Source organism: Leiobunum rupestre, chromosome 1 (genome assembly GCF_980474605.1).
Source record: "Leiobunum rupestre chromosome 1, qqLeiRupe1.1.hap1, whole genome shotgun sequence".
Classification (NCBI taxonomy): Eukaryota; Metazoa; Arthropoda; class Arachnida; order Opiliones; family Sclerosomatidae; genus Leiobunum; species Leiobunum rupestre.
In genome coordinates this window covers 23337055-23350795 of record NC_143384.1, presented here as the reverse complement: position 1 = coordinate 23350795, position 13741 = coordinate 23337055, and the positions used below count along the sequence as shown (strand labels likewise).

General features: G+C 40.2%; 10 non-coding genes across 10 annotated transcripts; all 10 read right to left on the bottom strand.

Annotated features, from left to right (window-relative positions):
• Positions 1-1283: 1283 nt before the first annotated feature.
• TRNAL-UAA (transfer RNA leucine (anticodon UAA)) lies at positions 1284-1366 on the bottom strand. Its single transcript has one exon. It is a non-coding gene; the product is annotated as a tRNA-Leu (tRNA).
• Positions 1367-2489: 1123 nt separating this feature from the next.
• On the bottom strand, positions 2490-2572 carry TRNAF-AAA (transfer RNA phenylalanine (anticodon AAA)). The gene has a single exon. It is a non-coding gene; the product is annotated as a tRNA-Phe (tRNA).
• Positions 2573-3895: 1323 nt separating this feature from the next.
• Positions 3896-3978, bottom strand: TRNAL-UAA (transfer RNA leucine (anticodon UAA)). Its single transcript has one exon. It is a non-coding gene; the product is annotated as a tRNA-Leu (tRNA).
• Positions 3979-5100: 1122 nt separating this feature from the next.
• TRNAL-UAA (transfer RNA leucine (anticodon UAA)) lies at positions 5101-5183 on the bottom strand. The gene has a single exon. It is a non-coding gene; the product is annotated as a tRNA-Leu (tRNA).
• A 1123-nt stretch (positions 5184-6306) lies between these two features.
• Positions 6307-6389, bottom strand: TRNAF-AAA (transfer RNA phenylalanine (anticodon AAA)). Its single transcript has one exon. It is a non-coding gene; the product is annotated as a tRNA-Phe (tRNA).
• Positions 6390-8914: 2525 nt separating this feature from the next.
• TRNAL-UAA (transfer RNA leucine (anticodon UAA)) lies at positions 8915-8997 on the bottom strand. The gene has a single exon. It is a non-coding gene; the product is annotated as a tRNA-Leu (tRNA).
• A 317-nt stretch (positions 8998-9314) lies between these two features.
• Positions 9315-9397, bottom strand: TRNAL-UAA (transfer RNA leucine (anticodon UAA)). Its single transcript has one exon. It is a non-coding gene; the product is annotated as a tRNA-Leu (tRNA).
• Positions 9398-11919: 2522 nt separating this feature from the next.
• Positions 11920-12002, bottom strand: TRNAL-UAA (transfer RNA leucine (anticodon UAA)). Its single transcript has one exon. It is a non-coding gene; the product is annotated as a tRNA-Leu (tRNA).
• A 516-nt stretch (positions 12003-12518) lies between these two features.
• TRNAL-UAA (transfer RNA leucine (anticodon UAA)) lies at positions 12519-12601 on the bottom strand. The gene has a single exon. It is a non-coding gene; the product is annotated as a tRNA-Leu (tRNA).
• Positions 12602-13320: 719 nt separating this feature from the next.
• Positions 13321-13403, bottom strand: TRNAF-AAA (transfer RNA phenylalanine (anticodon AAA)). Its single transcript has one exon. It is a non-coding gene; the product is annotated as a tRNA-Phe (tRNA).
• Positions 13404-13741: the final 338 nt, after the last annotated feature.

The following is a 13741-nucleotide window of genomic DNA, read 5'->3' as shown; positions in this document are numbered from 1 at the left end:
TGAGAGATTAAATTCGCAGTCTCTCTCCTCGAAAAAACGGATTGAGTTTCTTTGCGGAAGAAATGAAAGGAAAGAATTTGTTAGAAGTGGCGATCGAACCCACGCCCTCTTTCAAAGATCAGAGCTTAAATCTGACGCCTTAACCGCTCGGCAATCCTGACTGCAAGCATTAGTTATTTTTCCATAAAAAATACGATTTTTTTTTAGAAAGATTAAATTCGAAGTCTCTCTCCTCGAAAAAACGGATTAAGTTTCTTTGCGGAAGAAATGAAAGGAAAGAATTTGTCAGAAGTGGGGTTCAAACCTACGCCCTCTTTCGAGGATGAGAGCTTAAATCTGACGCCTTAACCGCTCGGCCATCCTGACTGCCGAAACTGGTTATTTTTCGAGAATACGAACTTTTTTTAGGAAGATTAAATTCGCAGTCTTTCACCTCGAAAAAACGGATTGAGTTTCTTTGCGGAAGAAATGAAAAGAGAGAATTGGTCAGAAGGGCGGTTCGAACCCACGCCCTCTTTTGAGGATCAGAGCTTAAATCTTACGGCTTAACCGCTCGGCCATCCTGACTGGGAAAATTAGTTAATTTTCAAGAATACTAACTTTTTTTGAGAGATTAAATTCGCAGCCTCTCTCCTCGAAAAAACGGATTGAGTTTCTTTGCGGAAGAAATGAAATGAAAGAATTTGTCAGAAGTGGGGATCGAACCCACGCCCTCTTTCAAAGATCAGAGCTTAAATCTGACGCCTTAACCGCTCGTTCATCATGACTGTGAAAATTAGTTATTTTTAAAAGAATACGAGCTTTTTTTGAGAGATTAAATTCGCAGTCTCTCTCCTCGAAAAAAGGATTGAGTTTCTTTGCGGAAGATATGAAAGGAAAGAATTTGTCAGAAGTGCGGTTCGAACCTACGCCCTCTTACGAGGATCAGAGCTTAAATCTGACGCCATAACCGCTCGGCCATCCTGACTGGGAAAGTTAGTTATTTTTCCAGAATACTAACTTTTTTTGAGAGATTAAATTCGCAGTCTCTCTCCTCGAAAAAACGGATTGAGTTTCTTTGCGGAAGAAATGAAATTAAAGAATTTGTTAGAAGTGGGGATCTTACCCACGCCCTCTTTCAAAGATCAGAGCTTAAATCTGACGCCTTAACCGCTCGGCAATCCTGACTGCGAGCATTAGTTATTTTTCCAGAATACGAACTTTTTTTGAGAGATTAAATTCGCAGTCTCTCTCCTCGAAAAAAGGATTGAGTGTCTTTGCGGAAGAAATGAAAGGAAAGAATTTGTCAGAAGTGGGGTTTGAACCCACGCCCTCTAACGAGGATCAGAGCTTAAATCTGACGCCTTAACCGCTCGGCCATCCTGACTGGGAATATAAGTTATTTTTCCAGAATACTAACTTTTTTTTGAGAGATTAAATTCGCAGTCTCTCTCCTCGAAAAACGGATTGAGTTTCTTTGCGGAAGAAATGAAAGGAAAGAATTTGTTAGAAGTGGGGATCGAACCCACGCCCTCTTTCAAAGATCAGAGCTTAAATCTGACGCCTTAACCGCTCGGCAATCCTGACTGCAAGCATTAGTTATTTTTCCATAAAAAATACGATTTTTTTTTAGAAAGATTAAATTCGAAGTCTCTCTCCTCGAAAAAACGGATTAAGTTTCTTTGCGGAAGAAATGAAAGGAAAGAATTTGTCAGAAGTGGGGTTCAAACCTACGCCCTCTTTCGAGGATGAGAGCTTAAATCTGACGAATTAACCGCTCGGCCATACTGACTGCCGAAACTAGTTATTTTTCGAGAATACGAACTTTTTTTAGGAAGATTAAATTCGCAGTCTTTCACCTCGAAAAAACGGATTGAGTTTCTTTGCGGAAGAAATGAAAGGAGAGAATTGGTCAGAGGGGCGGTTCGAACCCACGCCCTCTTTTGAGGATCAGAGCTTAAATCTTACGGCTTAACCGCTCGGCCATCCTGACTGGGAAAATTAGTTAATTTTCAAGAATACTAACTTTTTTTGAGAGATTAAATTCGCAGTCTCTCTCCTCGAAAAAACGGATTGAGTTTCTTTGCGGAAGAAATGAAATGAAAGAATTTGTCAGAAGTGGGGATCGAACCCACTCCCTCTTTCAAAGATCAGAGCTTAAATCTGACGCCTTAACCGCTCGTTCATCATGACTTTGAAAGTTAGTTATTTTTAAAAGAATACGAGCTTTTTTTGAGAGATTAAATTCGCAGTCTCTCTCCTCGAAAAAACGGATTGAGTTTCTTTGCGGAAGAAATGAAATGAAAGAATTTGTCAGAAGTGGGGTTCGAACCCACGCTTTCTTTCGAGGATCAGAGCTTAAATCTGACGCCTTAACCGCTCGGCAATCCTGACTGCGCGCATTAGTTATTTTCTAGAATACGAACTTTTTTTGAGTGATTAAATTCGCAGTCTATCTCCTCGAAAAAAAGGATTGAGTTTCTTTGCGGAAGAAATGAAAGGAAATAAATTGTTAGAAGTGGGGTTTGAACCCACGCCCTCTTTCGAGGATCAGAGCTTTAATCTGACGCCTTAACCGCTCGGGCATCCTGACTGGGAAAATTAGTTATTTTTAAAAGAATACGAACTTTTTTTGAGAGATTAAATTCGCAGTCTCTCTCCTCGAAAAAACGGATTGAGTTTCTTTGCGGAAGAAATGAAAGGAAAGAATTTGTTAGAAGTGGCGATCGAACCCACGCCCTCTTTCAAAGATCAGAGCTTAAATCTGACGCCTTAACCGCTCGGCAATCCTGACTGCAAGCATTAGTTATTTTTCCATAAAAAATACGATTTTTTTTTAGAAAGATTAAATTCGAAGTCTCTCTCCTCGAAAAAACGGATTAAGTTTCTTTGCGGAAGAAATGAAAGGAAAGAATTTGTCAGAAGTGGGGTTCAAACCTACGCCCTCTTTCGAGGATGAGAGCTTAAATCTGACGCCTTAACCGCTCGGCCATCCTGACTGCCGAAACTGGTTATTTTTCGAGAATACGAACTTTTTTTAGGAAGATTAAATTCGCAGTCTTTCACCTCGAAAAAACGGATTGAGTTTCTTTGCGGAAGAAATGAAAAGAGAGAATTGGTCAGAAGGGCGGTTCGAACCCACGCCCTCTTTTGAGGATCAGAGCTTAAATCTTACGGCTTAACCGCTCGGCCATCCTGACTGGGAAAATTAGTTAATTTTCAAGAATACTAACTTTTTTTGAGAGATTAAATTCGCAGCCTCTCTCCTCGAAAAAACGGATTGAGTTTCTTTGCGGAAGAAATGAAATGAAAGAATTTGTCAGAAGTGGGGATCGAACCCACGCCCTCTTTCAAAGATCAGAGCTTAAATCTGACGCCTTAACCGCTCGTTCATCATGACTGTGAAAATTAGTTATTTTTAAAAGAATACGAGCTTTTTTTGAGAGATTAAATTCGCAGTCTCTCTCCTCGAAAAAAGGATTGAGTTTCTTTGCGGAAGATATGAAAGGAAAGAATTTGTCAGAAGTGCGGTTCGAACCTACGCCCTCTTACGAGGATCAGAGCTTAAATCTGACGCCATAACCGCTCGGCCATCCTGACTGGGAAAGTTAGTTATTTTTCCAGAATACTAACTTTTTTTGAGAGATTAAATTCGCAGTCTCTCTCCTCGAAAAAACGGATTGAGTTTCTTTGCGGAAGAAATGAAATTAAAGAATTTGTTAGAAGTGGGGATCTTACCCACGCCCTCTTTCAAAGATCAGAGCTTAAATCTGACGCCTTAACCGCTCGGCAATCCTGACTGCGAGCATTAGTTATTTTTCCAGAATACGAACTTTTTTTGAGAGATTAAATTCGCAGTCTCTCTCCTCGAAAAAAGGATTGAGTGTCTTTGCGGAAGAAATGAAAGGAAAGAATTTGTCAGAAGTGGGGTTCGAACCCACGCCCTCTTTCAAAGATCAGAGCTTAAATCTGACGCCTTAACCGCTCGGCAATCCTGACTGCAAGCATTAGTTATTTTTCCATAAAAAATACGATTTTTTTTAGAAAGATTAAATTCGAAGTCTCTCTCCTCGAAAAAACGGATTAAGTTTCTTTGCGGAAGAAATGAAAGGAAAGAATTTGTCAGAAGTGGGGTTCAAACCTACGCCCTCTTTCGAGGATGAGAGCTTAAATCTGACGCCTTAACCGCTCGGCCATCCTGACTGCCGAAACTAGTTATTTTTCGAGAATACGAACTTTTTTTAGGAAGATTAAATTCGCAGTCTTTCACCTCGAAAAAACGGATTGAGTTTCTTTGCGGAAGAAATGAAAAGAGAGAATTGGTCAGAAGGGCGGTTCGAACCCACGCCCTCTTTTGAGGATCAGAGCTTAAATCTTACGGCTTAACCGCTCGGCCATCCTGACTGGGAAAATTAGTTAATTTTCAAGAATACTAACTTTTTTTGAGAGATTAAATTCGCAGTCTCTCTCCTCGAAAAAACGGATTGAGTTTCTTTGCGGAAGAAATGAAATGAAAGAATTTGTCAGAAGTGGGGATCGAACCCACGCCCTCTTTCAAAGATCAGAGCTTAAATCTGACGCCTTAACCGCTCGTTCATCATGACTGTGAAAATTAGTTATTTTTAAAAGAATACGAGCTTTTTTTGAGAGATTAAATTCGCAGTCTCTCTCCTCGAAAAAAGGATTGAGTTTCTTTGCGGAAGATATGAAAGGAAAGAATTTGTCAGAAGTGCGGTTCGAACCTACGCCCTCTTACGAGGATCAGAGCTTAAATCTGACGCCATAACCGCTCGGCCATCCTGACTGGGAAAGTTAGTTATTTTTCCAGAATACTAACTTTTTTTGAGAGATTAAATTCGCAGTCTCTCTCCTCGAAAAAACGGATTGAGTTTCTTTGCGGAAGAAATGAAATTAAAGAATTTGTTAGAAGTGGGGATCTTACCCACGCCCTCTTTCAAAGATCAGAGCTTAAATCTGACGCCTTAACCGCTCGGCAATCCTGACTGCGAGCATTAGTTATTTTTCCAGAATACGAACTTTTTTTGAGAGATTAAATTCGCAGTCTCTCTCCTCGAAAAAAAGGATTGAGTGTCTTTGCGGAAGAAATGAAAGGAAAGAATTTGTCAGAAGTGGGGTTTGAACCCACGCCCTCTAACGAGGATCAGAGCTTAAATCTGACGCCTTAACCGCTCGGCCATCCTGACTGGGAATATAAGTTATTTTTCCAGAATACTAACTTTTTTTTGAGAGATTAAATTCGCAGTCTCTCTCCTCGAAAAACGGATTGAGTTTCTTTGCGGAAGAAATGAAAGGAAAGAATTTGTTAGAAGTGGGGATCGAACCCACGCCCTCTTTCAAAGATCAGAGCTTAAATCTGACGCCTTAACCGCTCGGCAATCCTGACTGCAAGCATTAGTTATTTTTCCATAAAAAATACGATTTTTTTTTAGAAAGATTAAATTCGAAGTCTCTCTCCTCGAAAAAACGGATTAAGTTTCTTTGCGGAAGAAATGAAAGGAAAGAATTTGTCAGAAGTGGGGTTCAAACCTACGCCCTCTTTCGAGGATGAGAGCTTAAATCTGACGAATTAACCGCTCGGCCATACTGACTGCCGAAACTAGTTATTTTTCGAGAATACGAACTTTTTTTAGGAAGATTAAATTCGCAGTCTTTCACCTCGAAAAAACGGATTGAGTTTCTTTGCGGAAGAAATGAAAGGAGAGAATTGGTCAGAGGGGCGGTTCGAACCCACGCCCTCTTTTGAGGATCAGAGCTTAAATCTTACGGCTTAACCGCTCGGCCATCCTGACTGGGAAAATTATTTAATTTTCAAGAATACTAACTTTTTTTGAGAGATTAAATTCGCAGTCTCTCTCCTCGAAAAAACGGATTGAGTTTCTTTGCGGAAGAAATGAAATGAAAGAATTTGTCAGAAGTGGGGATCGAACCCACTCCCTCTTTCAAAGATCAGAGCTTAAATCTGACGCCTTAACCGCTCGTTCATCATGACTTTGAAAGTTAGTTATTTTTAAAAGAATACGAGCTTTTTTTGAGAGATTAAATTCGCAGTCTCTCTCCTCGAAAAAACGGATTGAGTTTCTTTGCGGAAGAAATGAAATGAAAGAATTTGTCAGAAGTGGGGTTCGAACCCACGCTTTCTTTCGAGGATCAGAGCTTAAATCTGACGCCTTAACCGCTCGGCAATCCTGACTGCGCGCATTAGTTATTTTCTAGAATACGAACTTTTTTTGAGTGATTAAATTCGCAGTCTATCTCCTCGAAAAAAAGGATTGAGTTTCTTTGCGGAAGAAATGAAAGGAAATAAATTGTTAGAAGTGGGGTTTGAACCCACGCCCTCTTTCGAGGATCAGAGCTTTAATCTGACGCCTTAACCGCTCGGGCATCCTGACTGGGAAAATTAGTTATTTTTAAAAGAATACGAACTTTTTTTGAGAGATTAAATTCGCAGTCTCTCTCCTCGAAAAAACGGATTGAGTTACTTTGCGGAAGAAATGAAATGAAAGAATTTGTCAGAAGTGGGGTTCGAACCCACGCTTTCTTTCGAGGATCAGAGCTTAAATCTGATGCCTTAACCGCCCGGCCATCCTGACTGGGAAAATTAGTTATTTTTCCAAAATACGAACTTTTTTTAGAAAGATTAAATTCGAAGTCTCTCTCGTCGAAAAAACGGATTAAGTTTCTTTGCGGAAGAAATGAAATGAAAGAATTTGTCAGAAGTGGGGTTCGAACCCACGCTTTCTTTCGAGGATCAGAGCTTAAATCTGACGCCTTAACCGCTCGGCAATCCTGACTGCGAGCATGAGTTATTTTTCCAGAATACGAACTTTTTTTGAGAGATTAAATTCGCAGTCTCTCTCCTCGAAAAAAGGATTGAGTTTCTTTGCGGAAGATATGAAAGGAAAGAATTTGTCAGAAGTGCGGTTCGAACCTACGCCCTCTTACGAGGATCAGAGCTTAAATCTGACGCCATAACCGCTCGGCCATCCTGACTGGGAAAGTTAGTTATTTTTCCAGAATACTAACTTTTTTTGAGAGATTAAATTCGCAGTCTCTCTCCTCGAAAAAACGGATTGAGTTTCTTTGCGGAAGAAATGAAAGGAAAGAATTTATTAGAAGTGGGGATCTTACCCACGCCCTATTTCAAAGATCAGAGCTTAAATCTGACGCCTTAACCGCTCGGCAATCCTGACTGCAAGCATTAGTTATTTTTCCATAAAAAATACGATTTTTTTTAGAAAGATTAAATTCGAAGTCTCTCTCCTCGAAAAAACGGATTAAGTTTCTTTGCGGAAGAAATGAAAGGAAAGAATTTGTCAGAAGTGGGGTTCAAACCTACGCCCTCTTTCGAGGATGAGAGCTTAAATCTGACGCTTTAACCGCTCGGCCATCCTGACTGCCGAAACTAGTTATTTTTCGAGAATACGAACTTTTTTTAGGAAGATTAAATTCGCAGTCTTTCACCTCGAAAAAACGGATTGAGTTTCTTTGCGGAAGAAATGAAAGGAGAGAATTGGTCAGAGGGGCGGTTCGAACCCACGCCCTCTTTTGAGGATCAGAGCTTAAATCTTACGGCTTAACCGCTCGGCCATCCTGACTGGGAAAATTAGTTAATTTTCAAGAATACTAACTTTTTTTGAGAGATTAAATTCGCAGTATCCCTCCTCGAAAAAACGGATTGAGTTTCTTTGCGGAAGAAATGAAATGAAAGAATTTGTCAGAAGTGGTGTTCGAACCCACGCCCTCTTTCGAGGATCAGAGCTTAAATCTGACGCCTTAACCGCTCGTTCATCCTGACTGGGAAAATCAGTTATTTTTAAAAGAATACGAGCTTTTTTTGAGAGATTAAATTCGCAGTCTCTCTCCTCGAAAAAACGGATTGAGTTTCTTTGCGGAAAAAATGAAATGAAAGAATTTGTCAGAAGTGGGGTTCGAACCCACGCTTTCTTTCGAGGATCAGAGCTTAAATCTGACGCCTTAACCGCTCGGCAATCCTGACTGCGCGCATTAGTTATTTTTCTAGAATACGAACTTTTTTTGAGTGATTAAATTCGCAGTCTATCTCCTCGAAAAAAAGGATTGAGTTTCTTTGCGGAAGAAATGAAAGGAAAGAATTGGTCAGAAGTGGGGTTCGAACCCAAGCCCTCTTACGAGGATCAGAGCTTAATTCTGACGCCTTAACCGCTCGGCCAACCTGATTGGGAAAATTAGTTATTTTTCCAGAATACGAACTTTTTTTAGAAAGATTAAATTCGAAGTCTCTCTCCTCGAAAAAACGGATTAAGTTTCTTTGCGGAAGAAATGAAATGAAAAAATTTGTCAGAAGTGGGGTTCGAACCCACGCTTTCTTTCGAGGATCAGTGCTTAAATCTGACGCCTTAACCGCTCGGCAATCCTGACTGCGAGCATTAGTTATTTTTCTAGAATACGAACTTTTTTTGAGAGATTAAATTCGCAAGTCTATCTCCTCGAAAAAAAGGATTGAGTTTCTTTGCGGAAGAAATGAAAGGAAAGAATTTGTCAGAAGTGGGGTTCGAACCCACGCTTTCTTTCGAGAATCAGAGCTTAAATTTGATGCCTTAACCACCCGGCCATCCTGACTGGGGAAATTAGTTATTTTTCCAAAATACGAACTTTTTTGAGAGATTAAATTCGCAGTCTCTCTCCTCGAAAAAACGGATTGAGTTTCTTTGCGGAAGAAATGAAAGGAAAGAAATTGTTAGAAGTGGGGTTCGAACCCACGCCCTCTTTTGAGGATCAGAGCTTAAATCTTACGGCTTAACCGCTCGGCAATCCTGACTGCGAGCATTAGTTATTTTTCTAGAATACTAACTTTTTTTGAGAGATTAAATTCGCAGTCTATCTCCTCGAAAAAAAGGATTGAGTTTCTTTGCGGAAGAAATGAAAGGAAAGAATTTGTCAGAAGTGGGGTTCGAACCCACGCCCTCTTACGGGGATCAAAGCTTAATTCTGACGCCTTAACCGCTCGGCCATCCTGACTGGGAGAATTAGTTATTTTTCCAGAATACTAACTTTTTTGTGAGATTAAATTCGCAGTCTCTCTCCTCGAAAAAACGGATTGAGTTTCTTTGCGGAAGAAATGAAAGGAAAGAATTTGTTAGAAGTGGGGATCGAACCCACGCCCTCTTTCAAGGATCAGAGCTTAAATCTGACGCCTTAACCGCTCGGCAATCCTGACAGCGAGCATTAGTTATTTTTCCAGAATACGAACTTTTTTTAGAAAGATTACATTCGAAGTCTCTCTCCTCGAAAAAACGGATTGAGTTTCTTTGCGGAAGAAATGAAAGGAAAGAATTTGTTAGAAGTGGGGATCGAACCCACGCCCTCTTTCAAGGATCAGAGCTTAAATCTGACGCCTTAACCGCTCGGCCATCCTGACTGCCGAAACTAGTTATTTTTCGAGAATACGAACTTTTTTTAGGAAGATTAAATTCGCAGTCTCTCACCTCGAAAAAACGGATTGAGTTTCTTTGCGGAAGAAATGAAGGGAGAGAATTTGTCAGAGGTGCAGTTCGAACCCACGCCCTCTTTTGAGGATCAGAGCTTAAATCTTACGGCTTAACCGCTCAGCCATCCTGACTGCGAGCATTAGTTATTTTTCCAGAATACGAACTTTTTTTTGAAAGATTAAATTCGAAGTCTCTCTCCTCGAAAAAACGGATTAAGTTTCTTTGCGGAAGAAATGAAAGGAAAGAATTTGTCAGAAGTGGGGTTCAAACCTACGCTTTCTTTCGAGGATCAGAGCTTAAATCTGACGCCTTAACCGCTCGGACATCCTGACTGCCGAAACTAGTTATTTTTTCAGAATACGAACTTTTTTTGAGAGATTAAATTCGCAGTATCTCTCCTCGAAAAAACGGATTGAGTTTCTTTGCGGAAGAAATGAAATGAAAGAATTTGTCAGAAGTGGGGTTCGAACCCACGCTTTCTTTCGAGGATCAGAGCTTAAATCTGATGCCTTAACCGCTCGGCCATCCGGACTGGGAAAATTAGTTATTTTTCCAGAATACGAACTTTTTTGAGAGATTAAATTCGCAGTCTATCTCCTCGAAAAAACGGATTGAGTTTCTTTGCGGAAGAAATGAAAGGAAAGAAATTGTTAGAAGTGGGGTTTGAACCCACGCCCTCTTTCGAGGATCAGAGCTTAAATCTGACGACTTAACCGCTCGTTCATCCTGACTGGGAAAATTAGTTATTTTTTAAAGAATACGAGCTTTTTTTGAGAGATTAAATTCGCAGTCTCTCTCCTCGAAAAAACGGATTGAGTTTCTTTGCGGAAGAAATGAAATGAAAGAATTTGTCAGAAGTGGGGTTCGAACCCACGCTTTCTTTCGAGGATCAGAGCTTAAATCTGACGCCTTAACCGCTCGGCAATCCTGACTGCGAGCATTAGTTATTTTTCTAGAATACGAACTTTTTTTGAGAGATTAAATTCGCAGTCTATCTCCTCGAAAAAAAGGATTGAGTTTCTTTGCGGAAGAAATGAAAGGAAAGAATTGGTCAGAAGTGGGGTTCGAACCCAAGCCCTCTTACGAGGATCAGAGCTTAATTCTGACGCCTTAACCGCTCGGCCAACCTGATTGGGAAAATTAGTTATTTTTCCAGAATACGAACTTTTTTTAGAAAGATTAAATTCGAAGTCTCTCTCCTCGAAAAAACGGATTAAGTTTCTTTGCGGAAGAAATGAAATGAAAGAATTTGTCAGAAGTGGGGTTCGAACCCACGCTTTCTTTCGAGGATCAGAGCTTAAATCTGACGCCTTAACCGCTCGGCAATCCTGACTGCAAGCATTAGTTATTTTTCCAGATTACGAATTTTTTTTAGAAAGATTAAATTCGAAGTCTCTCTCCTCGAAAAAACGGATTAAGTTTCTTTGCGGAAGAAATGAAAGGAAAGAATTTGTCAGAAGTGGGGTTCAAACCTACGCCCTATTTCGAGGATCAGAGCTTAAATCTGACGCCTTAACCGCTCGGCCATCCTGACTGCCGAAACTAGTTATTTTTCGAGAATACGAACTTTTTTTAGGAAGATTAAATTCGCAGTCTCTCACCTCGAAAAAACGGATTGAGTTTCTTTGCGGAAGAAATGAAAGGAAAGAATTTGTCAGAGGTGCTGTTCGAACCCACGCCCTCTTTTGAGGATCAGAGCTTAAATCTTACGGCTTAACCGCTCGGCCATCCTGACTGCGAGCATTAGTTATTTTTCCAGAATACGAACTTTTTTTAGAAAGATTAAATTCGAAGTCACTCTCCTCGAAAAAACAGATTGAGTTTCTTTGCGGAAGAAATGAAAGGAAAGAATTTGTTAGAAGTGGGGATCGAACCCACGCCCTCTTTCAAGGATCAGAGCTTAAATCTAACGCCTTAACCGCTCAGCAATCCTGACTGCGAGCATTAGTTATTTTTCCAGAATACGAACTTTTTTTAGAAAGATTAAATTCGAAGTCTCTCTCCTCGAAAAAACGGATTGAGTTTCTTTGCGGAAGAAATGAAAGGAAAGAAATTGTTAGAAGTGGGGTTTGAACCCACGCCCTCTTTCGAGGATCAGAGCTTAAATCTGACGCCTTAAGCGCTCGGCCATCCTGACTGGGAAAATTAGTTATTTTTCCAGAATACTAACTTTTTTGTGAGATTAAATTCGCAGTCTCTCTCCTCGAAAAAACGGATTGAGTTTCTTTGCGGAAGAAATGAAAGGAAAGAATTTGTTAGAAGTGGGGATCGAACCCACGCCCTCTTTCAAGGATCAGAGCTTAAATCTGACGCCTTAACCGCTCGGCAATCCTGACAGCGAGCATAAATTATTTTTCCAGAATACGAACTTTTTTTGAGAGATTAAATTCGCAGTCTCTCTCCTCGAAAAAAGGATTGAGTTTCTTTGCGGAAGAAATGAAAGGAAAGAATTTGTCAGAAGTGGGGTTCGAACCCACGCCCTCTTACGAGGATCAGAGCTTAATTCTGACGCCTTTACCGCTCGGCCATCCTGACTGGGAAAATTAGTTATTTTTCCAGAATACTAACTTTTTTGTGAGATTAAATTCGCAGTCTCTCTCCTCGAAAAAACGGATTGAGTTACTTTGCGGAAGAAATGAAATGAAAGAATTTGTCAGAAGTGGGATTCGAACCCACGCTTTCTTTCAAAGATCAGAGCTTAAATCTGACGCCTTAACCGCTCGGCAATCCTGACTGCAAGCATAAGTTATTTTTCCAGAATACGAATTTTTTTTAGAAAGATTAAATTCGAAGTCTCTCTTCGAAAAAACGGATTAAGTTTCTTTGCGGAAGAAATGAAAGGAAAGAATTTGTCATAAGTGGGGTTCAAACCTACGCCCTCTTTCGAGGATGAGAGCTTAAATCTGACGCCTTAACCGCTCGGCCATCCTGACTGGGAAAATTAGTTATTTTTCCAAAATACGAACTTTTTTTAGAAAGATTAAATTCGAAGTCTCTCTCCTCGTAAAAACGGATTAAGTTTCTTTGCGGAAGAAATGAAATGAAAGAATTTGTCAGAAGTGGGGTTCGAACCCACGCCCTCTTTCAAAGATCAGAGCTTAAATCTGACGCCTTAACCGTTCGGCAATCCTGACTGCAAGCATTAGTTATTTTTCCAGAATACGAATTTTTTTTAGAAAGATTAAATTCGAAGTCTCTCTCCTCGAAGAAACGGATTAAGTTTCTTTGCGGAAGAAATGAAAGGAAAGAATTTGTCAGAAGTGGGGTTCAAACCTACGCCCTCTTTCGAGGATGAGAGCTTAAATCTTACGGCTTAACCGCTCGGCCATCCTGACTGGGAAAATTGGTTAATTTTCAAGAATACTAACTTTTTTTGAGAGATTAAATTCGCAGTATCTCTCCTCGGAAAAACGGATTGAGTTTCTTTGCGGAAGAAATGAAATGAAAGAATTTGTCAGAAGTGGTGTTCGAACCCACGCCCTCTTTCGAGGATCAGAGCTTAAATCTGACGCCTTAACCGCTCGTTCATCCTGACTGGGAAAATTAGTTATTTTTAAAAGAATACGAGCTTTTTTGAGAGATTAAATTCGCAGTCTCTCTCCTCGAAAAAACGGATTGAGTTTCTTTGCGGAAGAAATGAAATAAAATAATTTGTCAGAAGTGGGGTTCGTACCCACGCTTTCTTTCGAGGATCAGAGCTTAAATCTGACGCCTTAACCGCTCGGCAATCCTGACTGGGAAAATTAGTTATTTTTAAAAGAATACGAACTTTTTTTGAGAGATTAAATTCGCAGTCTCTCTCCTCGAAAAAACGGATTGAGTTACTTTGCGGAAGAAATGAAAGGAAATAAATTGTTAGAAGTGGGGTTTGAACCCACGCCCTCTTTCGAGGATCAGAGCTTTAATCTGACGCCTTAACCGCTCGGGCATCCTAACTGGGAAAATTAGTTATTTTTAAAAGAATACGAACTTTTTTTGAGAGATTAAATTCGCAGTCTCTCTCCTCGAAAAAACGGATTGAGTTACTTTGCGGAAGAAATTAAATGAAAGAATTTGTCAGAAGTGGGGTTCGAACCCACGCTTTCTTTCGAGGATCAGAGCTCAAATCTGTTGCCTTAACCGCCCGGCCATCCTGACTGGGAAAATTAGTTATTTTTCCAAAATACGAACTTTTTTTAGAAAGATTAAATTCGAAGTCTCTCTCCTCGAAAAAACGGATTAAGTTTCTTTGCGGAAGAAATGAAATGAAAGAATTTGTCAGAAGTGGGGTTCGA